We start from the raw sequence: 25106 nt of genomic DNA, 5'->3' as shown, positions 1-25106 counted from the left end.
TCTGGGGTCAGAGGCCACTAGGTGGAGGGCAAGGGGTCACCCTTGGGCCTCTACTGCAAGTCCAGGGAGAGTTGTGGACGCCCTGGGTAGCTTGCTGAGGTCTTAGGCCATTAGGTGGAGGGCCAGGGGGCACCTTATGGCCTATACTGCAAGTCCAAGGAGAGATGTTGACCCCTGGGTAACTTGCTGGGATCAGAGGCCCCTAGGTGCATGGCAAGGGGGCACCCTGGGGCCCCCACTGCAAGTCCAGGGAGAGTTGTGGACCCCTGGGTAGCTTGCTGGGGTCAGAGGCCCCTGGGTGGAGGGCAAGGGGGCACCCTGGTTCCTATACTGCAAGTTCAGGAAGAGAGGTGGACCCCTGGGTAGCTTTCTGGGGTCTAAGGCCACTAGGTGGAGGGCCAGGGGGCACCCTGGGGCCTATACTGCAAGTCCAAGGAGAGATGTGAACCCCTATGTAGCTTGCTGGGGTCAGAGGCCCCTAGGTGGAGGGCCAGGGGGCACCCTGGGGCCTCTACTGCAAGTCCAGGGAGAGAAGAAGACCCCTGGATAGCTTGCTGGGGAATAAAGCCCCTAGGTAGAGGGCCAGGGGTACCCTGGGGCCTCTACTGCAAGTCCAGGGATAGTTGTGGACTCCTTGGTAGATTCCTAGGGTCTGAGGACCCTAGGTGGAGGGCCAGGGGGCACCCTGGGGCATCTAGTGTAAGTCCAGGGATAGTTTTGGACCCCTTGGTAGATTCCTAGGGTCTGAGGACCCTAGGTGGAGGGCCAGGGGGCACCCTTGGGCCTCTACTGCAAGTCTAGAAGAGTTTTGGACCCCTGGGTCGCTTGCTGGGGTCAGAGGCCCCTAGGTGGAGGGCCAGCGGGCACCCTGGGGCCTCTACTGCAAGTCCAGGGAGAGAGGTGGGCCCCTGGTTAGCTTGCTGGGGTAAGAGGCCCCTAGGTGGAGGGCAAGGGGGCTTGCTGTGGACTCTACTGCAAGTCCATTGAGAGATGTTGACACCTGGGTAGCTTGCTGGGGTCAGAGGCCCCTAGGTGCAGGGCAAGGGGGCACCCTAGGGCCCCCACTGCAAGTCCAGGGAGAGTTGTGGACCCCTGGGTAGCTTGCTGGGGTCAGAGGCCCCTGGGTGGAGGGCAAGGGGGCACCCTGGTTCCTATACTTCAAGTCAAGGGAGAGAGGTGGACCCCTGGGTAGCTTGCTTGGATCTTGGGCCCCTAGGTGGATGGCCAGGGGGCACACTGGGGCCTATACTGCAAGACCAGGGAGAGATGTGGACCCCTGGGTAGCTTGCTGGGGTCAGAGGCCCATTAGGTGGAGGGCCACGGGGCAACCTGCGGCCTCTACTGCAAGTCCAGGGAGAGTTGTGGACCCCTGTGTAGCTTGCTGGGGTCTTAGGCCCCTAGGTGGAGGGCCAGTGGGCACCTTGGGGCCTATACTTCAAGTCCAGGGAGAAAGGTGGACCACTGGGAAGCTTTCTGGTGTCAGAGGCCCCTAGGTGTAGGGCCAGTAGGTACCCTAGGGCCTCTACTGCATGTCCAGGGAGAGAGGTGGACCCCTGGGTAGCTTGCTGGGGTCAGAGGCCCCTAGGTGTAGGGCCAGGAGGTACCCTAGGGCCTCTACTGCAAGTCCAGGGAGAGAGGTGGACCCCTGGGTAGCTTGCTGGGGTCAGAGGCCCCTAGGTGGAGGGCCAGGGGGCACCCTGAGGCCTCTACTGCAAGACCAGGGAGAGAGGTGGACCTCTGGGTAGCTTGCTGGGGTCCTTGGTCCCTATGTGGAGGGCCAGGGGGCACCTTGGGGCCTATTTTTCAAGTCAAGGGAGAGAGGTGGACCCCTGGGTAGCTTGCTGGGATCTTAGGCCCCTAGGTGGAGGGCCAGGGGGCACCCTGGGGCCTATACTGCAAGTCCAGGGAGAGAAGTGGACCCCTGGGTAGCTTGCTGGGGTCACAGGCCCCTAGGTGGAGGGCCAAGGGGCACACTGGGGCCTCTACTGCAAGTTCAGGTAGAGTTGTGGACCCCTGGGTAGCTTGCTGGGGTCCTAGGCCCCTAGGTGGAGGGCCAATGGGCACCCTGGGGCCTATACTATAAGTCCAGGGAGAAAGGTGGAGCCCTGGGTAGCTTGCTGGGGTCAGAGGCCCCTAGGTGGAGGGCCAAGAGGTTTCCTAGGGCCTCTACTGCAAGTCCAGGGAGAGAGGTGGACCCCTGGGTATCTTGTTGGGGTCTTAGGCCCCTAGGTGGAGGGCCAGGGGGCACCCTGGGGCCTCTACTGCAAGTCCGGGAAGAGACGTGGACCCCAGGGTAGCTTGCTGGGGTCCTAGGCCCCTATGAGGAGGGCCAGGGGGCACCCTGGGGCCTATACTGCAAGTCCAGGGAGAGAGGTGGACCCCTGGGTAGCTTGCTGGGGTCAGCGGCCCCTAGGTGGAGAGAAAGGGGGCAGCCAGGGGCCTCTACTGCAATTCCAGGGAGAGTTGTGGACCCCTGGGTAACTTGCAGGGGTCAGACGCCCCTAGGTGGAGGGCCAGGAGATACCCTAGGGCCTCTACTGCAAGTCCAGGGAGAGAGGTGGACCCCTGGTTAGCTTGCTGGGGTCAGAGGCAACTAGGTGGAGGGCAAGGGGGCACCCTGGGGCATATCCTGCAAGTCCAGGGAGAGAGGTGGACCCCTGGGGAGCTTCCTTGTGTCAGCCGCCCCTAGGTGGAGGGCCTGGGGGCACCCTAGGGCCTCTACTGCAAGTCCAGGGAGAGAGGTGGACCCCTGGGTAGCTTGCTGGGGTCAGAGGCCCCTAGGTGGAGGGCCAGGGGGCACCCTGAGGCCTCTACTGCAAGACCAGGGAGAGAGGTGGACCTCTGGGTAGCTTGCTGGGGTCCTTGGCCCCTATGTGGAGGGCCAGGGGGCACCCTGGGGCCTATACTGCAAGTCCAGGGAGAGAGGTGGACCCCTGGGTAGCTTGCTGGGGTCACAGGCCCCTAGGTGGAGGGCCAAGAGGCACCCTGGGGCCTCTACTGCAAGTTCAGGGAGAGTTGTGGACCCCTGGGTAGCTTGCTGGGGTCTTAGGCCCCTAGGTGGAGGGCCAATGGGCACCCTGGGGCCTATACTATAAGTCCTGGGAGAAAGGTGGACCCCTGGGTAGCTTGCTGGGGTCAGAGGCCCCTATGTGGAGGGCAAGGGGGCACCCTGGGTGCTCTACTGCAAGTCCAGGGAGAGTTGTGTTCCCCTGGGTAGCTTGCTGGGGTCTTAGGAACATAGGTTGAGGGCCAGTGGGCAGCCTGGGGCCTATAATTCAAGTCGAGGGAGAAAGGTGGACCCCTGGGTAGCTTGCTGGGGTCAGAGGCCCCTAGGTGGAGAGAAAGGGGGCAGCCAGGGGCCTCTACTGCAGGTCCAGGGAGAGTTGTGGACCCCTGGGTAACTTGCTGGGGTCAGAGGCCCCTAGATGGAGGGCCAGGAGGTACCCTAGGGCCTCTACTGCAAGTCCAGGTAGAGAGGTGGACCCCTGGGTAGCTTGCTGGGGTCAGAGTTAACTAGGTGGAGGGCAAGGGGGCACCCTGGGGCATATCCTGCAAGTCCAGGGAGAGAGGTGGACCCCTGGGGAGCTTTCTTGTGTCAGCCGCCCCTAGGTGGAGGGCCTGGGGGCACCCTGGGGCCTCTACTGCTAGTCCAGGGAGAGAGGTGGACCCCCTGGGTAGCTTGCTGAGGTCTTAAGCCCCTAGGTGGAGGGCCAGGGGGCACCCTAGGGCCTATACTGCAAGTCCATGGAGAGATGTGGACCCCTGGGTAGCTTGCTGGGGTCAGAGGCCCCTAGGTGCAGGGCCAGGGGGCACCCTGGGGCCTCTACTGCAAGTCCAGGGAGAGTTTTAGACCCCTGGGTAGCTTGCTGGGGTCAGAGGCCCATGGGTGGAGGGCAAGGGGGCACACTGGGGCCTATACTGCAAGTAGAGGGAGAGAGGTGGACCCCTGGGTAGCTTGCTGGGGAATAAAGCCCCTAGGTGGAGGGCCAGGGGGTACCCTAGGGCCTCTACTGCAGGTCCAGGGAGAGAGGTGGACCCCTGGGTAGCTAGCTGGGGTCAGAGGCACTTAGGTGGACTGCCAGGGGGCACCCTGGGGCCTCTATAGCAAGTCCAGGGATAATTGTGGACCCCTTGGTAGATTTCTAGGCTCTGAGGACCCTAGGTGGAGGGCCAGGGGGCACCCTTGGGCCTCTACTGCAAGTCTAGGGAGAGTTGTGGACCCCTGGGTAGCTTGCTGGGGTCAGAGGCCCCCTGGTGGAGGGCCAGCGGGCACCCTGGGGCCTCTATTGCAAGTCCAGGGAGAGAGGTAGGCCCCTGGGTATTTTTCTGGGGTCAGAGGCCCCTAGGTGGAGGGCAAGGGGGCTTCCTGGGGCCTCTACTGCAAGTCCAGGGAGAGTTGTGGACCCCTTGGTAGCTTGCTGGGGTCAGAGGCCCCTAGGTGGAGGGCCAGGGGGCACCCTGGGGCCTATACTGCAAGTCCAAGGAGAGATGTGGACCCCTATGTAGCTTGCTTGGGTCAGAGGCCCCTAGGTGGAGGGCCAGGGGGCACCCTGTGGCCTCTATTGCAAGTACAGGGAGAGAGGTGGAACCCTGGATAGCTTCCTGGGGTAAGAGGCCCCTAAGTGGAGGGCCAGGGGGCACCCTGGGGCCTATACTGCAAGTCCAGGGAGAGAGGTGGACCCTTGGGTAGCTTGCTGGGGTCAAAGGCCCCTAGGTGGAGTGCCAGGGGGCACCCTGGGGCCTCTATTGCAAGTCCAGGGAGAGAGGTGGACCCCTGGGTAGCTTCCTGGGGTAAGAGGCCCCTTAGTGGAGGGCCAGGGGGCACCCTGGGGCCTATACTGCAAGTCCAGGAAGAGAGGTGGATCCGTGGTTAGCTTGATGGGGTCTTAGGCCCCTAGGTGGAGGGCCAGGGGCACCCTGGGGCCTCTACTGCAAGTCCAGGGAGAGTTGTGGACCCCTGGGTAGCTTGCTGGGGTCTTAGGCCCCTAGGTGGAGGGCCAGTGGGCACCCTGGGGCCTATACTTCATGTCCAGGGAGAAAGGTGGACCCCTGGGTAGCTTTCTGGGGTCAGAGGCCCCTAGGTGGAGGGCAAGGGGGCACCCTGGGGTCGCTACTGCAAGTCCAGGGAGAGTTGTGGACCCCTGGGTAACTTGCTGGGGTCAAAGGCAACTAGGTGTAGGGCCAGGGGGCACCCTGGGGCATTTCCTGCAAGTCCAGGGAGAGAGGTCGACCCCTGGGGAGCTTTCTTGTGTCAGCCGCCCCTAGGTGGAGAGCCCCCCTGGGTAGCTTGCTGAGGTCAGAGGCCCCTGGGTGGAGGGCCAGGAGGTACCCTAGGGCCTATACTTCATGTCCAAGGAGAAAGGTGGACCCCTGGGTAGCTTTCTGGGGTCAGAGGCCCATAGGTGGATACAAAGGGGCAACCTGGGGCCTCTATTGCAAGTCCAGGGAGAGTTGTGGACCCCTGGGTAACTTGCTGGGGTCAGAGGCCCTTAGGTTGAAGGCCAGGAGTTACCCTTGGGCCTCTACTGCAAGTCCAGGGAGACAGGTGGACCCCTGGGTAGCTTGCTGGGGTCAGAGGCAACTAGTTGGAGAGCGAGGGGGCACCCTGGGGCATATCCTGCAAGTCCAGGGAGAGAGGTGGACCCCTGGGGAGCTTTTTTGTGTCAGCTGCCCAAAGGTGGAGGGCCTGGGGGCACCCTGGGGCCTCTACTGCCAGTCCAGGGAGAGAGGTGGACCCCATGGGTAGCTTGCTGGGGTCTTAGGCCCCTAGGTGGAGGGCCAGGGGGCAACCTAGGGCCTATACTGCAAGTCCATGGAGAGATGTGGACCCCTGGGTAGCTTTCTGGGGTCAGAGGCCCCTAGGTGCAGGGCAAGGGGGCACCCTGGGGCCTATACTGCAAGTCCAGGGAGAGTTGTGGACCCCTTGGTAGCTTGCTGGGGTCAGAGGCCCCTAGGTGGAGGGCCAGGGGGCACCCTGGAGCCTATACTGCCAGTCCAGGGAAAGAGGTGGACCCCTGGGTAGCTTGCTGGGGTCAAAGACCCCTAGGTGGGGTGCCAGGGGGCACCCTGGGGCCTCTATTGCAAGTGAAGGGAGAGAGAAGGATCCCTGGGTAGCATACTGGGGTAAGTGGCCCCTAGGTGGAGGGCCAGGGGGCACCCTGGGGCCTATACTGCAAGTCCAGGGAGAGAGGTGGATCCCTGGGTAGCTTGATGAGGTCTGTAGCCCATAGGTGGAGGGCAATGGGGTACCCTAGGGCCTCTAACGCAAGTCCAGGGAGAGAGGTGGACCCCTGTGTATCTTGCTGGGGTCAGAGGCCCTTAGGTGGAAGGCCAGGGGGCACCCTGGGGCCTTTACTGAAAGTCCAGGGAGAGTTGTAGACCCCTGGGTAGCTTGCTGGGGTCAGAAGCCCCTAAGTGGAAGGCCAGGGGGCACCCTGGGGCCTATACTGCAAGTTTAGGGAGATAATTGAACCCTGGGTAGTTTGCTGGGGTCTTAGGCCCCTAGGTGGAGGGCCAGGGGGCACCCTGGGCCCTCTACTGCAAGTCCAGGGAGAGAGGTGGACCCCTGGGTAGCTTGCTGGGGTCTTAGGCCCCTAGGTGGAGGGCCAGGGGGCTTCCTGGGGCCTATACTTCAAGTCAAGGGAGAGAGGTGGACCCCTGGGTAGCTTGCTGGGATCTTAGGCCCCCAGGTGGAGGCCAGGGGTCACCCTGGGGCCTATACTGCAAGTCCAGGGAGAGATGTGGACCCCTGGGTAGCTTGCTGGGGTCAGAGGCCCCTAGGTGGAGGGCCAGGGGGCACCCTGCGGCCTCTACTGCAAGTCCAAGGAGAGTTGTGGACCCCTGGGTAGCTTGCTGGGGTCTTAGGCCCCTAGGTGGAGGGCCAGTGGGCACTCTGGGGCCTATACTTCAAGTCAAGGGAGAAAGGCGGACCCCTGGGAAGCTTTCTGGGATCAGAGGCCCCTAGGTGGAGGGCAAGGGGGCACCCTGGGGCCTCCACTGCAAGTCCAGGGAGAGTTGTGGACCCCTGGGTAGCTTGCTGGGGTCAGAGGCCCCTAGGTGTAGGGCCAGGAGGTACCCTAGGGCCTCTACTGCAAGTCCAGGGAGAGAGGTGGACCCCTGGGTAGCTTGCTGGGGTTAGAGGCCCCTAGTTGGAGGGCCAGGGGGCACCTTGGGGCCTCTACTGCAAGTCCAGGGAGAGACGTGGACCCCTGGGAAGCTTGCTGGGGTCCTAGGCCCCTAGGTGGAGGGCCAGGGGGCACCCTGGGGCCTATACTTCAAGTCAAGAGAGAGAGGTGGACCCCTGGGTAGCTTGCTGGGGTCTTAGGCACTTAGGTGGATGGCCAGGGGGCACCCTGGGGCCTATACTGCATGTCCAGGGAGAGAGGTGGAACCCTGGGTAGCTTGCTGGGGTCTTAGGCCCCTAGGTGGAGGGCCAGTGGGCAGCCAGGGGCCTATACTTCAAGTCCAGGGAGAAAAGTAGACCACTGGGTAGCTTGCTGGGGTCAGAGGCCCCTAGGTGGAGGGCAAGGAGGCACCCTGGGGCCTCTACTGCAAGTCCAGGGAGAGTTTTGGACCTCTGGGTAGCTTGCTGGGGTCTTGGGCCCCTAGGTGGAGGGCCAGGAGGTACCCTAGGCCCTCTACTGCAAGTCCAGAGAGAGAGGTGGACCCCTGGGTAGCTTGCTGGGGTCAGAAGCAACTAGGTGGAGGGCCAGGGGGCACCCTGGGGCCTATACTTCAAGTCAAGAGAGAGAGGTGGACCCCTGGGTAGCTTGCTGGGGTCTTAGGCACTTAGGTGGATGGCCAGGGGGCACCCTGGGGCCTATACTGCATGTCCAGGGAGAGAGGTGGAACCCTGGGTAGCTTGCTGGGGTCTTAGGCCCCTAGGTGGAGGGCCAGTGGGCAGCCAGGGGCCTATACTTCAAGTCCAGGGAGAAAAGTAGACCACTGGGTAGCTTGCTGGGGTCAGAGGCCCCTAGGTGGAGGGCAAGGAGGCACCCTGGGGCCTCTACTGCAAGTCCAGGGAGAGTTTTGGACCTCTGGGTAGCTTGCTGGGGTCTTGGGCCCCTAGGTGGAGGGCCAGGAGGTACCCTAGGCCCTCTACTGCAAGTCCAGAGAGAGAGGTGGACCCCTGGGTAGCTTGCTGGGGTCAGAAGCAACTAGGTGGAGGGCCAGGGGGCACCCTGGGGAAAATCCTGCAAGTCCAGGGATAGAGGTGGACCCCCTGGGTAGCTTGCTGTGGTCTTAGGCCCCTAGGTGGTTGGCCAAGGGGCACCCTGGGGCCTATACTGCCAGTCCATGGAGAGATGTGGACCCCTGAGTAGCTTGCTGGGGTCAGAGGTCCCTAGGTGCAGGGCAAGGGGGCACCCTTGGGCCTCTAGTGCAAGTCCAGGGAGAGTTGTGGACCCTGGGTAGCTTGCTGGGGTCAGAGTCAACTGGGTGGAGGGCAAGGGGGCACCCTGGGGCCTATACTGCAAGTCCAGGAAGAGAGGTGGACCCTGGGTAGCTTCCTGGGGTAAGAGGCCCCTAGGTGGAGGATAAGGGGAACCTTGGGGCCTATACTGCAAGTCCAGGGAGAGAGGTGGACCCCTGGGTAGCTTGTGGGGTCAGCGCCCCTAGCTGGAGGGCCAGGGGGTACGCTAGTAACTCTACTGCAAGTCCAGGGAGAGAGGTGAGCCCCTGGGTAGCTTGCTGGCATCAGAGGCTCCTTGGTGGAGGGCCAGGGGGCACCCTGGAGCCTCTGCTGCAAGTCCAGGGAGAGAGGTGGACCCCTGGGTAGCCTCCTGAGGTCATATGCCCCTATGTGGTGGGCAAGGGGGCACCCTGGGGCCTCTTCTGCAAGTCCAGGGAGAGAGGTGGACCCCTGGGTAGCTTGCTGGGGTAAGAAGCCCCTAGGTGGAGGGCCAGGGGGTACCCTGGGGCCTCTACTACAAGTCCAGGGAGAAAGCTGGACCCCTGGGTGGATTGCTGGGGTCAGAGGCCCCTAGGTGGAGGGCCATGGGGCACCCTGGGGCCTCTACTGCAAGTCCAGGGAGAGAGGTTAATCCTTGGGTAGCTTGCTGGGGTCAGATGCCCCTAGGTGGAGGGTAAGGGGGCACCCTTGGGTTTCGACTGCAAGTCTAGGTAGATAGTTGGACCCCTGGGTAGCTTGTTGGGGTCAGAGGACCCTAGTTGGAGGGGCAGGGGGCACCCTGGGGCCTATACTGCAAGTCCAGGGAGAGAGGTGGACCCCTGGTTAGCTTGCTGGGGTCAGAGGCCCCTAGGTGGAGGGCCAGGGGGCACCATGGGGCCTATACTGCAAGTCCAGGGAGAGAGGTGGATCCCTGGGTAGCTTGCTGGGGTCTTGGGCCCCTAGGTGGAGGGCCAGGAGGTACCCTAGGCCCTCTACTGCAAGTCCAGAGAGAGAGGTGGACCCCTGGGTAGCTTGCTGGGGTCAGAAGCAACTAGGTGGAGGGCCAGGGGGCACCCTGGGGAAAATCCTGCAAGTCCAGGGATAGAGGTGGACCCCCTGGGTAGCTTGCTGTGGTCTTAGGCCCCTAGGTGGTTGGCCAAGGGGCACCCTGGGGCCTATACTGCCAGTCCATGGAGAGATGTGGACCCCTGAGTAGCTTGCTGGGGTCAGAGGTCCCTAGGTGCAGGGCAAGGGGGCACCCTTGGGCCTCTAGTGCAAGTCCAGGGAGAGTTGTGGACCCTGGGTAGCTTGCTGGGGTCAGAGGCAACTGGGTGGAGGGCAAGGGGGCACCCTGGAGCCTATACTGCAAGTCCAGGAAGAGAGGTGGAAACCTGGGTAGCTTGCTAGGGTCAGAGGCCTCTATGTGGAGGGCCAGGAGGTACCCGAGGGCCTCTACTGCAAGTCCAGGGAGAAAGGCGGACCCCTGGGAAGCTTTCTGGGATCAGAGGCCCCTAGGTGGAGGGCAAGGGGGCACCCTGGGGCCTCCACTGCAAGTCCAGGGAGAGTTGTGGACCCCTGGGTAGCTTGCTGGGGTCAGAGGCCCCTAGGTGTAGGGCCAGGAGGTACCCTAGGGCCTCTACTGCAAGTCCAGGGAGAGAGGTGGACCCCTGGGTAGCTTGCTGGGGTTAGAGGCCCCTAGGTGGAGGGCCAGGGGGCACCTTGGGGCCTCTACTGCAAGTCCAGGGAGAGACGTGGACCCCTGGGAAGCTTGCTGGGGTCCTAGGCCCCTAGGTGGAGGGCCAGGGGGCACCCTGGGGCCTATACTTCAAGTCAAGAGAGAGAGGTGGACCCCTGGGTAGCTTGCTGGGGTCTTAGGCACTTAGGTGGATGGCCAGGGGGCACCCTGGGGCCTATACTGCATGTCCAGGGAGAGAGGTGGAACCCTGGGTAGCTTGCTGGGGTCTTAGGCCCCTAGGTGGAGGGCCAGTGGGCAGCCAGGGGCCTATACTTCAAGTCCAGGGAGAAAAGTAGACCACTGGGTAGCTTGCTGGGGTCAGAGGCCCCTAGGTGGAGGGCAAGGAGGCACCCTGGGGCCTCTTCTGCAAGTCCAGGGAGAGTTTTGGACCTCTGGGTAGCTTGCTGGGGTCTTGGGCCCCTAGGTGGAGGGCCAGGAGGTACCCTAGGCCCTCTACTGCAAGTCCAGAGAGAGAGGTGGACCCCTGGGTAGCTTGCTGGGGTCAGAAGCAACTAGGTGGAGGGCCAGGGGGCACCCTGGGGCCTATACTTCAAGTCAAGAGAGAGAGGTGGACCCCTGGGTAGCTTGCTGGGGTCTTAGGCACTTAGGTGGATGGCCAGGGGGCACCCTGGGGCCTATACTGCATGTCCAGGGAGAGAGGTGGAACCCTGGGTAGCTTGCTGGGGTCTTAGGCCCCTAGGTGGAGGGCCAGTGGGCAGCCAGGGGCCTATACTTCAAGTCCAGGGAGAAAAGTAGACCACTGGGTAGCTTGCTGGGGTCAGAGGCCCCTAGGTGGAGGGCAAGGAGGCACCCTGGGGCCTCTACTGCAAGTCCAGGGAGAGTTTTGGACCTCTGGGTAGCTTGCTGGGGTCTTGGGCCCCTAGGTGGAGGGCCAGGAGGTACCCTAGGCCCTCTACTGCAAGTCCAGAGAGAGAGGTGGACCCCTGGGTAGCTTGCTGAGGTCAGAAGCAACTAGGTGGAGGGCCAGGGGGCACCCTGGGGAAAATCCTGCAAGTCCAGGGATAGAGGTGGACCACCTGGGTAGCTTGCTGTGGTCTTAGGCCCCTAGGTGGTTGGCCAAGGGGCACCCTGGGGCCTATACTGCCAGTCCATGGAGAGATGTGGACCCCTGAGTAGCTTGCTGGGGTCAGAGGTCCCTAGGTGCAGGGCAAGGGGGCACCCTTGGGCCTCTAGTGCAAGTCCAGGGAGAGTTGTGGACCCTGGGTAGCTTGCTGGGGTCAGAGTCAACTGGGTGGAGGGCAAGGGGGCACCCTGGGGCCTATACTGCAAGTCCAGGAAGAGAGGTGGACCCTGGGTAGCTTCCTGGGGTAAGAGGCCCCTAGGTGGAGGATAAGGGGAACCTTGGGGCCTATACTGCAAGTCCAGGGAGAGAGGTGGACCCCTGGGTAGCTTGTGGGGTCAGCGCCCCTAGCTGGAGGGCCAGGGGGTACGCTAGGAACTCTACTGCAAGTCCAGGGAGAGAGGTGAGCCCCTGGGTAGCTTGCTGGCATCAGAGGCTCCTTGGTGGAGGGCCAGGGGGCACCCTGGAGCCTCTGCTGCAAGTCCAGGGAGAGAGGTGGACCCCTGGGTAGCCTCCTGAGGTCATATGCCCCTATGTGGTGAGCAAGGGGGCACCCTGGGGCCTCTTCTGCAAGTCAAGGGAGAGAGGTGGACCCCTGGGTAGCTTGCTGGGGTAAGAAGCCCCTAGGTGGAGGGCCAGGGGGTACCCTGGGGCCTCTACTACAAGTCCAGGGAGAAAGCTGGACCCCTGGGTGGATTGCTGGGGTCAGAGGCCCCTAGGTGGAGGGCCATGGGGCACCCTGGGGCCTCTACTGCAAGTCAAGGGATAGAGGTGGACCCCTGGGTAGCTTGCTGGGGTCAGAGGCCCCTAGGTGGAGTTCCAGGGGGCACCCTGGGGCCTCTACTGCAAGTCCAGGGAGAGAGGTTAATCCTTGGGTAGCTTGCTGGGGTCAGAGGCCCCTAGGTGGAGGGTAAGGGGGCACCCTTGGGTTTCGACTGCAAGTCTAGGTAGATAGTTGGACCCCTGGGTAGCTTGTTGGGGTCAGAGGACCCTAGGTGGAGGGGCAGGGGGCACCCTGGGGCCTATACTGCAAGTCCAGGGAGAGAGGTGGACCCCTGGTTAGCTTGCTGGGGTCAGAGGCCCCTAGGTGGAGGGCCAGGGGGCACCATGGGGCCTATACTGCAAGTCCAGGGAGAGAGGTGGAGCCCTGGGTAGCTTGCTGGGGTCTTGGGCCCCTAGGTGGAGGGCCAGGAGGTACCCTAGGCCCTCTACTGCAAGTCCAGAGAGAGAGGTGGAACCCTGGGTAGCTTGCTGGGGTCAGAAGCAACTAGGTGGAGGGCCAGGGGGCACCCTGGGGAAAATCCTGCAAGTCCAGGGATAGAGGTGGACCCCCTGGGTAGCTTGCTGTGGTCTTAGGCCCCTAGGTGGTTGGCCAAGGGGCACCCTGGGGCCTATACTGCCAGTCCATGGAGAGATGTGGACCCCTGAGTAGCTTGCTGGGGTCAGAGGTCCCTAGGTGCAGGGCAAGGGGGCACCCTTGGGCCTCTAGTGCAAGTCCAGGGAGAGTTGTGGACCCTGGGTAGCTTGCTGGGGTCAGAGGCAACTGGTTGGAGGGCAAGGGGGCACCCTGGGGCCTATACTGCAAGTCCAGGAAGAGAGGTGGACCCTGGGTAGCTTCCTGGGGTAAGAGGCCCCTAGGTGGAGGATAAGGGGAACCTTGGGGCCTATACTGCAAGTCCAGGGAGAGAGGTGGACCCCTGGGTAGCTTTGTGGGGTCAGCGCCCCTAGCTGGAGGGCCAGGGGGTACGCTAGGAACTCTACTGCAAGTCCAGGGAGAGAGGTGAGCCCCTGGGTAGCTTGCTGGCATCAGAGGCTCCTTGGTGGAGGGCCAGGGGGCACCCTGGAGCCTCTGCTGCAAGTCCAGGGAGAGAGGTGGACCCCTGGGTAGCCTCCTGAGGTCATATGCCCCTATGTGGTGGGCAAGGGGGCACCCTGGGGCCTCTTCTGCAAGTCCAGGGAGAGAGGTGGACCCCTGGGTAGCTTGCTGGGGTAAGAAGCCCCTAGGTGGAGGGCCAGGGGGTACCCTGGGGCCTATACTGCAAGTCCAGGGAGAGAGGTGGACCCCTGGGTAGCTTGCTGGGTTCTTAGGCACTTAGGTGGAGGGCCAGGGGGCACCCTGGGGCCTATACTGCAAGTCCAGGGAGAGAGGTGGAACCCTGGGTAGCTTGCTAGGGTCAGAGGCCCCTAGGCGGATGGCCAGGGGGATCCCTGGGGCCTCTACTGCAAGTCCAGGGAGAGTTTTGGACCTCTGGGTAGCTTGCTGGGGTCTTGGGCCCCTAGGTGGAGGGCTAGGGGGCACCATGGGGCCTATCCTGCAAGTACAAGGATAGAGGTGGACCCCTGGGTAGCTTGCTGGGGTCAGAGGCCCCTATGTGGAGGGTCAGGAGGTACCCTAGGGCCCCTATTGCAAGTCCAGGGAGAGAGTGGGACCTCTGGGTAGCTTGCTGGGGTCAGAAGCAACTAAGTGGAGGGCCAGGGGGCACCCTTGTGCCTATCCTGCCAGTCCAGGGAGAGAGGTGGACCCCTGGGTAGCTTGCTGGGGTCTGAAGCCCACAGGTGGAGGGCCAGGGGGTACCCTAGGGCCTCTACTGCAAGTCCAGGGAGAAAGGTGGACCCCTGGGTAGCTTGCTGGTGTCAGAGGCCCCTAGGTGGAGGGCCAGGGGGCACCTTGGGGCCTCTACTGCAAGTCAAGGGAGGGTTGTGGACCCCTTGGTAGCTTGCTGGGGTCAGAGGCCCAAAGGTGGAGGGCCAGGGGCACCCTGGGGCCTATATTGCCAGTCCAGGGAGAGAGGTTGACCCCTGGGTAGCTTGCTGGGGTCTTAGGCCCCTAGGTGGAGGTCCAAGGGGCACCCTGGGGCCTATACTGCAAGTACAGGGAGAGATTTGGACCCCTGGGTAGCTTGCTGGGGTCAAAGGCCCCTATGTGGTGGGCAAGGGGGCACCCGGGTTCTCTACTACAAGTCCAGGGAGAAAGCTGGACCCCTGGGTAGCTTGTTGGGGTCAGAGGCCCCTAGGTGGAGGGCCAGGGGGCACCCTGGGGCCTCTCCTGCACGTCTAGGGAAAGAGGTGGTACCCTGTTTAGCTTGCTGGGGTCAGAGGCCCATAGAAGAAGGGCCAAGGGGCTTCCTGGGGCCTCTACTGCAAGTCCAGGAAGAGAGGTGAACTCATGGGTAGCTTGCTGGGGTCAGAGGCCCATAGAAGAAGGGCCAAGGGGCTTCCTGGGGCCTCTAATGCAAGTCCAGGGAGAGAGGTGGACCCCCAGGTAGCTTGCATAGGTCAGAGGCCCCTAGGTGGAGGGCCAATGAGCACTTTGGGGCCTCTAATGCAAGTCCAGGGAGAGAGGTGGACCCCTGGGTAGCTTGATGGGGTCAGAAGCCCATAGTCGGTTGGCCAGGGGGCTTCCTGGGGCCTATACTGCAAGTCCAGGGCAAGAGGTGGACCCCTGGGTAGCTTTCTGGGGTCAGAGGCCCCTGGGTGGAGGGCCAGGGGGCACCCTGGGGCCTATACTGCAAGTCCAGGGAGAGAGGTGGACCCCTGGGTTAGCTTGCTGAGGTCTGAAGCCCATAGGTGGAGGGCTAGGGGTACCCTAGGGCCTCTACTGCAAGTCCAGGGAGAGAGGTGGACCCCTGGGTAGCTTGCTGCGGTCAAAGGCCCCTAGGTGGAGGGCCAGGAGGCACCCTGGGGCCTCTACTGCAAGTCCAGGGAGGGTTTTGGACCCATTGGTAGCTTGCTGGGGTCAGAGGCCAAAAGGTGGAGGGCCAGGGGGCACCCTGGGGCCTCTACTGCAAGTCCAGGAAGAGAGGTGGACTCTTGGGTAGCTTTCAGGGGTCAGAGGCCCCTAGGTGAAGGGCCAGGGGGCACCCTGGGGCCTCTACTGCAAGTCCAGGGAGAGAGGTGGACCCCTGGGTAGCTTCCTGAGGTCAGAGGCCCCTAGGTGGAGGGCCACGGGGCACCCTGGGGCCTATCCTGCAGATCCAGGGAGAGAGTTGGATCCCTGGGTAGCTTGCTGGGGTATGAAGCCCCTAGGTGGAGGGCCAGGGGCAACCTGGGGCCTCTACTGCAAGTCCAGGGAGAGAGGTGGACACCTGGGTAGCTTGCTGGGGTCAGAGGCCCCTAGGTGGAGGGCCAGGGGGCACGCTGGGGCCTCTACTGCAAGTCCAGGGAGAGAGGTGGACCCTTGGGTAGCTTGCTGGGGTCAGAGGCCCCTAGGATGAGGGCCAAAGGGCAACCAGGGGCCTCTACCTCAATCCAGGGAGAAGGGTGGACCCCTGGGTAGCTTGCTGGGATCAGAGGCCCCTAGGTGGAGGGCCAGGAGGTACCCTAGGGCCCCTGCTGCAAGTCCATGTAGAGAGTTGGACCTCTGGGTAGCTTGCTGGGGTCAGGGGCAACTAGGTGGAGGGCCAGGGGGCACCCTGGGGCCTATCCCGCAAGTCCAGGGAGAGAGGTGGACCCCTGGGTAGTTTGCTTGGCTGAGAGTGGCCTAGGTGGAGGGCCAAGGGGCACCCTGGGGCCTCTACTGCAAGTCCAGGGAGAGTTGTGGACCCTTGGGTAACTTGTGGGGGTCAGAGGCCCCTGGGTAGAGAGCAAGGAGGCACCCTGGGGCCTCTACTGCTGGTCCAGGGAAAGTTGTGGACCCCTGGGTAGCTTGCTGGGGTCAGAAGCCCATAGGTGGTGGGTCAGGGGGCAGCTTGGGGCCTATTCTGCAAGTCCAGGGAGAGAGGTTGAACGCTGGGTAGCTTCCTCAGGTCAGTGGCCCCTAGGTGGAGGGCCAGGTTGCCCCCTGCAGCCTGTTCTGCAAGTCCAGGGAGAGAGGTGGACCCCTGGGTATCTTCCTGGGGTAAGAGGCCCCTAGGTGGAAGGTAAGGGGGCACCTTGGGGCCTATACTGCAAGTCTAGGGAGAGAGGTGAACCCCTGGGTAGCTTGCTGGGGTCAGAGGCCAGTAGGTGGAGGGCCAGGGGGCACCCTGGGGCCTCTACTGCAAGTCCAGGGAGAGATTTGGACCCCTGGTTAGCTTGCTGGGGTCAGAGGCCCCTGGGTGGAGGGCCAGGGTGCACACTGGGGCCTATATTGCCAGTCCAGGGAGAGAGGTTGACCCCTGGGTAGCTTGCTGGGGTCTTAGGCCCCTAGGTGGAGGTCCAAGGGGCACCCTGGGGCCTATACTGCAAGTCCAGGGAGAGATTTGGACCCCTGGTTAGCTTGCTGGGGTCAGAGGCCAGTAGGTGGAGGGCCAGGGGGCACCCTGGGGCCTCTACTGCAAGTCCAGGGAGAGATTTGGACCCCTGGTTAGCTTGCTGGGGTCAGAGGCCCCTGGGTGGAGGGCCAGGGTGCACACTGGGGCCTATATTGCCAGTCCAGGGAGAGAGGTTGACCCCTGGGTAGCTTGCTGGGGTCTTAGGCCCCTAGGTGGAGGTCCAAGGGGCACCCTGGGGCCTATACTGCAAGTCCAGGGAGAGATTTGGACCCCTGGTTAGCTTGCTGGGGTCAGAGGCCCCTGGGTGGAGGGCAAGGGGGCACCCTGGGGCCTATACTGCAAGTCCAGGGAGAGAGGTGGAACCCTGGGTGGGTTGCTGGGGTTTAGGCCCCTAGGTAGAGGGCCAGGGGGCACCCTGGGGCCTATACTGCAAGTCCAGGGAGAGAGGTGGACCCCTGGGGAGCTTTCTTGTGTCAGCCGCGCCTAGGTGGAGGGCCTGGGGGCACCCTGGGGCCTCTACTGCCAGTCCAGGGAGAGAGGTGGACCCCTGGGTAGCTAGCTGGGGTCAGAAGCCCTTACGTGGAGGGCCAGCGGGCACCCTGGGGCCTCTACTGCAAGTCCAGGGAGAGAAGTGGGCCCCTGGGTAGCTTGCTGGGGTCAGAGGCCCCTAGGTGGAGGGCAAGGGGGCTTCCTGGGGCCTCTAGTGCAAGTCCATTGAGAGAGGTGGACCCCTGGGTAGCTAGCTGGGGTCGTTTGCCCCTAGGTGGAATGCCAGGGGGCACCCTGGGGCCTCTACTGCAAGTCCAGGGAGAGTTGTGGACCCCTTGGTCGCTTGCTGGGGTCAGAGGCCCCTAGGGGGAGGGCCAGGGGGCACCCTGGGGCCTCTACTGCAAGTCCAGGGAAAGTTGTGGACCCCTTCGTAGCTTGCTGGGGTCAGAGGCCCCTAGGGGGAGGGCCAGGGGGCACCCTGGGGCCTATACTGCAAGTCCAAGGAGAGATGTGGACTCCTATGTAGCTTACTGGGGTCAGAGGCCCCTAGTTGGAGGGCCAGGGGGCACCCTGTGGCCTCCACTGCAAGTCCAGGGAAAGTTGTGGACCCCTGGGTAGCTTGCTGGGGTCAGAGGCCCATGGGTGGAGGGCAAGGGGGCACGCTGGGGCCTATACTGCAAGTCCAGGGAGAGAGGTGGACCCCTGGGGAGCTTTCTAGTGTCAGCCGCCCCTAGGTGGAGGGCCTGGGGGCACCCTGGAGCCTCTACTGCCAGTCCAGGGAGAGAGGTGGACCCCCTGGGTAGGTTGCTGGGTGCTTAGGCCCCTAGGTGGAGGGCGAGGGGGCACCCTGGGGCCTCTACTGCAAGTCAAGGGAGAGAGGTGGACCCCTGGGGAGCTTTCTTGTGTCAGCCACCCCTAGGTGGAGGGCCTGGGGGCACCCTGGGGCCTCTACTGCCAGTCCAGGGAGAGAGGTGGACACCCTGGGTAGCTTGCTGGGGTCAGAGGCCCCTAGGTGCAGGGCAAGGGGGCACCCTGGGGCCTCTGTTGCAAGTCCAGGGAGAGAGGTGGACCCCTGGGTAGCTTCCTGGGGTAAGAGGCCCCTAAGTGGAGGGCCAGGGGGCACCTTGGGGCCTATACTGCAAGTCCAGGGAGAAGGGTGGATCCCTGGGTAGCTTGATGAGGTCTTAAGCCCATAGGTGGAAGGCAAGGGGGTACCCTAGGGCCTTTAACGCAAGTCCAGGAAGAGAGGTGGACCCCTGTGTAGCTTGCTGGGGTCAGAGGCCCTTGGGTGGAGGGCAAGGGGGCACCCTGGGGCCTATACTGCCAGTCCAGGGAGATAAATGGACCCCTGGGTAGCTTGCTGGGGTCTTAGGCCCCTAGGGGGAGGGCAAGGGGGTACCCTAGGGCCTTTAACGCAAGTCCAGGAAGAGAGGTGGACCCCTGGGTAGCTTGCTGGTGTCAGAGGCACAAAGGTGGAGGGCCAGGGGGCACCCTGGGGCCTATATTCCCAGTCCAGGGAGAGAGGTTGACCCCTGGGAAGCTTGCTGGCGTCAGAGGCTCAATGGTGGAATGCCAGGGGGCTTCCTGGGTTCTCTACTGCAAGTTCAGGGAGAGAGGTGGACCCCTGGGTAGCTTGCTGGGGTCAAAGGCCCCTAGCTGGAGGGCCAGGGGGCACCCTGGGGACTCTACTGCCAGTCCAGTGAGAGAGGTGGACCCCTGGGTAGCTTGCTGGGGACTAAAGCCCCTAGGTGGAGGGCCAGGGGCTACCCTAGGGCCTCTACTGCAATTCCAGGGAGAGTTGTGGTCCCCTTGGTAGATTGCTTGGGTCAGAGGCCCCTAGGTGGAGGGCCAGAGGGCACCCTTGGGCCTCTACTGCAAGTCTAGGGAGAGATGTGGACCCCTGGTTAGCTTGCTGGGGTCAGAGGCCCCTAAGTGGAGGGCTAGCAGGCACCCTGGGGCCTCTTCTGCAAGTCCAGGGAGAGAGGTGGACCCCTGGGTAGCTTGCTAGGGGAAGAAGAACCTAGGTGGAGGGTCAGGGGGTACCCTGGGACCTATACTGCCAGTCCAGGGAGAGAGGTGGACCCCTGTGTAGCTTGCTGTGGTCTTAGGCCCCTAGGATGAGTGCCAGGTGGCACCCTGGGGCCTATACTGCAAGTGCAGGGAGAGAGGTGGACCCCTGGGTAGTTTGTTTGGCTGAGAGTGGCCTAGGTGGAGGGCCAAGGGGCACCCAGGGGCCTCTATTGCAAGTCCAGGGAGAGTTGTGGACCCTTGGGTAAGTTGCGGGAGTCAGAGGCCCCTGGGTGGATGGCAAGGGGGCACCCTGGGGCCTATACTTCAAGTCCAGGGAGAGAGGTGGAACCCTGGGTAGCTTGGTGGGGTCTTAGGCACTTAGGTGGAGGGCCTGGGGGCACCCTGGGGCCTATACTGCAAGTCCAGGGAGAGAGGTGGACACCTGGGGAGCTTTCTTGTGTCAGCAGCCCCTAGGTGGAGGGCCTGGGGGCACCCTGGGGCCTCTACTGCCAGTCCAGTGAGAGAGGTGGACCCCCTGGGTAGCTTGCTGGGGTCTTAGGCCCTTAGGTGGAGGGCCAGGGGGCACCTTAGGGCCTATACTGCAAGTCCAAGGAGAGATGTGGACCCCTGGGTAGCTTGCTGGGGTCAGAGGCCCCTAGGTGCAGGGCAAGGGGGCACCCTGGGGCCTCAACTGCAAGTCCAGGGAGAGTTGTGGACCCCTGGGTAGCTTGCTGGGGTCAGAGGCCCCTGGGTGGAGGGTAAGGGGGCACCCTGGTTCCTTTACTGCAAGTTCAGGAAGAGAGGTGGACCCCTGGGTAGCTTTCTGGGGTCTTAGGCCCCTAGGTGGAGGGCCAGGGGGTACCCTGGGGCCTATACTGCAAGTCCAAGGAGAGATGTGGACCCCTATGTAGCTTGCTGGGGTCAGAGGCCCCTAGGTGGAGGGCCAGGGGGCACCGTGGGGCCTCTACTGCAAGTACAGGGAAAGTTGTGGACCCCTGGGTAGCTTGCTGGGGTTAGAGGCCCATGGGTGAAGGGCAAGAGGGCACGCTGGGGCCTCTACTGCAAGTCCAGGGAGAGAAGTACACCCCTGGGTAGCTTGCTGGGAAATAAAGCCCCTAGGTAGAGGGCCAGGGGTACCCTGGGGCCTCTACTGCAAGTCCAGGGAGAGAGTTGTACCCCTGGGTAGCTAGCTGGGGTCAGAGACCCTTAGGTGGAGGGCCAGGGGGCACCCTGGGGCCTCTAGTGCAAGTCCAGGGATAGTTGTGGACCCCTTGGTAGATTCTTATGGTCTGAGGACCCTAGGTGGAGGGCCAGGGGCACCCTTGGGCCTCTTCTGCAAGTCTAGGGAGAGTTGTGGACCCCTGGGTAGCTTGCTGGGGTCAGAGGCCCCTTGGTGGAGGGCCAGCGGGCACCCTGGGGCCTCTACTGCAAGTCCAGGAGAGAAGTGCGCCCCTGGGTAGCTTGCTGGGGTCAGAGGCCCCTAGGTGGAGGACAAGGGGGCTTCCTGGGGCCTCTAGTGCAAGTCCATTGAGAGAGGTGGACCCCTGGATTGCTTGCTGGGTTCTTAGGCACTTAGGTGGAGGGCCAGGGGGCACCCTGGGGTATATAGTGCAAGTCCAGGGAGAGAGGTGGACCCCTTGGTAGATTCCTATGGTCTGAGGACCCTAGGCGGAGGGCCAGGGGGATCCCTGGGGCCTCTACTGCAAGTCCAGGGAGAGTTGTGGACCCCTGGGTAGCTTGCTGGGGTCTTAGGCCCCTAGGTGGAGGGCCAGTGGGCAGCCTGGGGCCTATACTTCAAGTCCAGGGAGAAAGGTAGACCCCTGGGTAGCTTGCTGGGGTCAGAGGCCCCTAGGTGGAGGGCTAGGGGGCACCATGGGGCCTATCCTGCAAGTACAAGGATAGAGGAGGACCCCTGGGTAGCTTGCTGGGGTCAGAGGCCCCTATGTGGAGGGCCAGGAGGTACCCTAGGGCCCCTATTGCAAGTCCAGGGAGAGAGTGGGACCCCTGGGTAGCTTATTGAGGTCAGAGGCAACTAAGTGGAGGGCCAGGGGGCACCCTGGGGCCTATCCTGCCAGTCCAGGGAGAGAGGTGGACCCCTGGGTAGCTTGCTGGGGTCTGAAGCCCATAGGTGGAGGGCCAGGGGGCACCCTAGGGCCTCTACTGCAAGTCCAGGGAAAAAGGTGGACCCCTGGGTAGCTTGCTGGTGTCAGAGGCCCCTAGGTGGAGGGCCAGGGGGCACCTTGGGGCCTCTACTGCAAGTCAAGGGAGGGTTGTGGACCCCTTGGTAGCTTGCTGGGGTCAGAGGCCCAAAGGTGGAGGGCCAGGGGGCACCCTGGGGCCTATATTGCCAGTCCAGGGAGAGAGGTTGACCCCTGGGTAGCTTGCTGGGGTCTTAGGCCCCTATGTGGAGGTCTAAGGGGCACCCTGGGGCCTATACTGCAAGTCCAGGGAGAGATTTGGACCCCTGGCTAGCTTGCTAGGGTCAAAGGCCCCTTTGTGGTGGGCAAGGGGGCACCCGGGTTCTCTACTACAAGTCCAGGAAGAGAGGTGAACTCCTGGGTAGATTGCTGGGGTCAGAGGCCCATAGAAGAAGGGCCAAGGGGCTTCCTGGGGCCTCTACTGCAAGTCCCGGAAAGAGAGGTGGACCCCCAGGTAGCTTGCATAGGTCAGAGGCCCCTAGATGGAGGGCCAATGAGCACCTTGGGGCCTCTAATGCAAGTCCAGGGAGAGAGGTGGACCCCTGGGTAGCTTGATGGGGTCAGAAGCCCATAGTCGGTTGGCCAGGGGGCTTCCTGGGGCCTATACTGCAAGTCCAGGGAGAGAGGTGGACTCCTGGGTAGCTTTCTGGGGTCAGAGGCCCCTCGGTGGAGGGCCAGGGGGCACCCTGGGGCCTATACTGCAAGTCCAGGGAGAGAGGTGGACCCCTGGGTTAGCTTGCTGAGGTCTGAAGCCCATAGGTGGAGGGCCAGGGGGTACCCTAGGGCCTCTACTGCAAGTCCAGGGAGAGATGTGGACCCCTGGATAGCTTGCTGGGGTCAAAGGCCCCTAGGTGGAGGGCCAGGAGGCACCCTGGGGCCTCTACTGCAAGTCCAGGGAGGATTGTGGACCCATTGGTAGCTTGCTGGGTTCAGAGGCCAAAAGGTGGAGGGCCAGGGGGCACCCTGGGGCCTCTACTGCAAGTCCAGGAAGAGAGGTGGACTCTTGCGTAGCTTTCAGGGGTCAGAGGCCCCTAGGTGGAGGGCCAGGGGGCACCCTGGTGCCTCTACTGCAAGTCCAGGGAGAGAGGTGGACCACTGGGTAGCTTCCTGAGGTCAGAGGCCCCTAGTTGGAGGGCCAGGGGGCACCCTGGGGCCTATCCTGCAGATCCAGGGAGAGAGGTGGATCCCTGGGTAGCTTGCTGGGGTACGAAGCCCCTAGGTGGAGGGCCAGGGGCACCCTGGGGCCTCTACTGCAAGTCAAGGGAGAGAGGTGGACCCCTGGGTAGCTTGCTGGGGTCAGAGGCCCCTAGGATGAGGGCCAAAGGGCAACCAGGGGCCTCTACTGCAAGTCCAGGGAGAAAGGTGGACCCCTGGGTAGCTTGCTGGGATCAGAGGCCCCTAGGTGGAGGGCCAGGAGGTACCCTAGGGCCCCTACTTCAAGAACATGTAGAGAGTTGGACCCCTGGGTAGCTTGCTGGGGTCAGAGGCAACTAGGTGGAGGACCAGGGGGCACCCTGGAGCCTATACTGCCAGTCCAGGGAGAGAGGTGGACCCCCTGGGTAGCTTGCTGGGATCAGAGGCCCATGGGTGGAGGGCAAGGCGGCAAGCTGGGGCCTATACTGCAAGTCCAGGGAGAGAGGTGGAGCCCTGGGTAGCTTGCTGGGGAATAAAGCCCCTAGGTGGAGGGCCAGGGGGTACCCTAGGGCCTCTACTGCAAGTCCAGGGAGAGAGGTGGACCCCTGGGTAGCTAGCTGGAGTCAGAGGACCTTAGGTGGAGGGCCAGGTGGCACCCTTGGGCCTCTACTGCAAGTCTAGGGAGAGTTGTGGACCCCTGGGTAGCTTGCTGGGGTCAGAGGCCCCTTGGTGGAGGGCCAGCGGGCACCCTGGGGCCTCTACTGCAAGTCCAGGAGAGAAGTGCGCCCCTGGGTAGCTTGCTGGGGTCAGAGGCCCCTAGGTGGAGGACAAGGGGGCTTCCTGGGGCCTCTAGTGCAAGTCCATTGAGAGAGGTGGACCCCTGGGTTGCTTGCTGGGTTCTTAGGCACTTAGGTGGAGGGCCAGATGCCACCCTGGGGCCTCTACTACAAGTCCAGGAAGAGAGGTGGACTCCTGGGTAGCTTCCTGGGGTAAGAGGCCCCTAAGTGGAGGGCCAGGGGGCACCTTGGGGCCTATACTGCAAGTCCAGGGAGAGGGGTGGATCCCTGGGTAGCTTGATGAGGTCTTAAGCCCATAGGTGGAGGGCAAGGGGGTACCCTAGGGCCTTTAACGCAAGTCCAGGAAGAGAGGTGGACCCCTGTGTAGCTTGCTGGGGTCAGAGGCCCTTGGGTGGAGGCCAAGGGGGCACCCTGGGGCCTATACTGCCAGTCCAGGGAGATAAATGGACCCCTGGGTAGCTTGCTGGGGTCTTAGGCCCCTAGGGGGAGGGCAAGGGGGTACCCTAGGGCCTTTAACGCAAGTCCAGGAAGAGAGGTGGACCCCTGGGTAGCTTGCTGGTGTCAGAGGCACAAAGGTGGAGGGCCAGGGGGCACCCTGGGGCCTATATTCCCAGTCCAGGGAGAGAGGTTGACCCCTGGGAAGCTTGCTGGCGTCAGAGGCTCATTGGTGGAATGCCAGGGGGCTTCCTGGGTTCTCTACTGCAAGTTCAGGGAGAGAGGTGGACCCCTGGGTAGCTTGCTGGGGTCAAAGGCCCCTAGCTGGAGGGCCAGGGGGCACCCTGGGGACTCTACTGCAAGTCCAGGGAGAGAGGTGGACCCCTGGGTAGCTTGCTGGGGACTAAAGCCCCTAGGTGGAGGGCCAGGGGCTACCCTAGGGCCTCTACTGCAATTCCAGGGAGAGTTGTGGTCCCCTTGGTAGATTGCTTGGGTCAGAGGCCCCTAGGTGGAGGGCCAGGGGGCACCCTTGGGCCTCTACTGCAAGTCTAGGGAGAGATGTGGACCCCTGGTTAGCTTGCTGGGGTCAGAGGCCCCTAAGTGGAGGGCCAGCAGGCACCCTGGGGCCTCTTCTGCAAGTCCAGGGAGAGAGGTGGACCCCTGGGTAGCTTGCTGGGGTAAGAAGAACCTAGGTGGAGGGTCAGGGGGTACCCTGGGACCTATACTGCCAGTCCAGGGAGAGAGGTGGACCCCTGTGTAGCTTGCTGTGGTCTTAGGCCCCTAGGATGAGTGCCAGGTGGCACCCTGGGGCCTATACTGCAAGTGCAGGGAGAGAGGTGGACCCCTGGGTAGTTTGTTTGGCTGAGAGTGGCCTAGGTGGAGGGCCAAGGGGCACCCAGGGGCCTCTATTGTAAGTCCAGGGAGAGTTGTGGACCCTTGGGTAACTTGCGGGAGTCAGAGGCCCCTGGGTGGATGGCAAGGGGGCACCCTGGGGCCTATACTTCAAGTCCAGGGAGAGAGGTGGAACCCTGGGTAGCTTGGTGGGGTCTTAGGCACTTAGGTGGAGGGCCTGGGGGCACCCTGGGGCCTATACTGCAAGTCCAGGGAGAGAGGTGGACACCTGGGGAGCTTTCTTGTGTCAGCAGCCCCTAGGTGGAGGGCCTGGGGGCACCCTGGGGCCTCTACTGCCAGTCCAGTGAGAGAGGTGGACCCCCTGGGTAGCTTGCTGGGGTCTTAGGCCCTTAGGTGGAGGGCCAGGGGGCACCTTAGGGCCTATACTGCAAGTCCAAGGAGAGATGTGGACCCCTGGGTAGCTTGCTGGGGTCAGAGGCCCCTAGGTGCAGGGCAAGGGGGCACCCTGGGGCCTCAACTGGAAGTCCAGGGAGAGTTGTGGACCCCTGGGTAGCTTGCTGGGGTCAGAGGCCCCTGGGTGGAGGGCAAGGGGGCACCCTGGTTCCTTTACTGCAAGTTCAGGAAGAGAGGTGGACCCCTGGGTAGCTTTCTGGGGTCTTAGGCCCCTAGGTGGAGGGCCAGGGGGTACCCTGGGGCCTATACTGCAAGTCCAAGGAGAGATGTGGACCCCTATCTATAGGCCTATTTCAAATCTTCCATTTATGTCTAAAATACTAGAAAAAGTTGTTTCCACT

The sequence above is a fragment of the Danio rerio genome, chromosome 24 (genome assembly GCF_049306965.1).
Source record: "Danio rerio strain Tuebingen ecotype United States chromosome 24, GRCz12tu, whole genome shotgun sequence".
Lineage (NCBI taxonomy): Eukaryota > Metazoa > Chordata > Actinopteri > Cypriniformes > Danionidae > Danio > Danio rerio.
Note: the sequence above shows the minus strand (reverse complement) of the source record.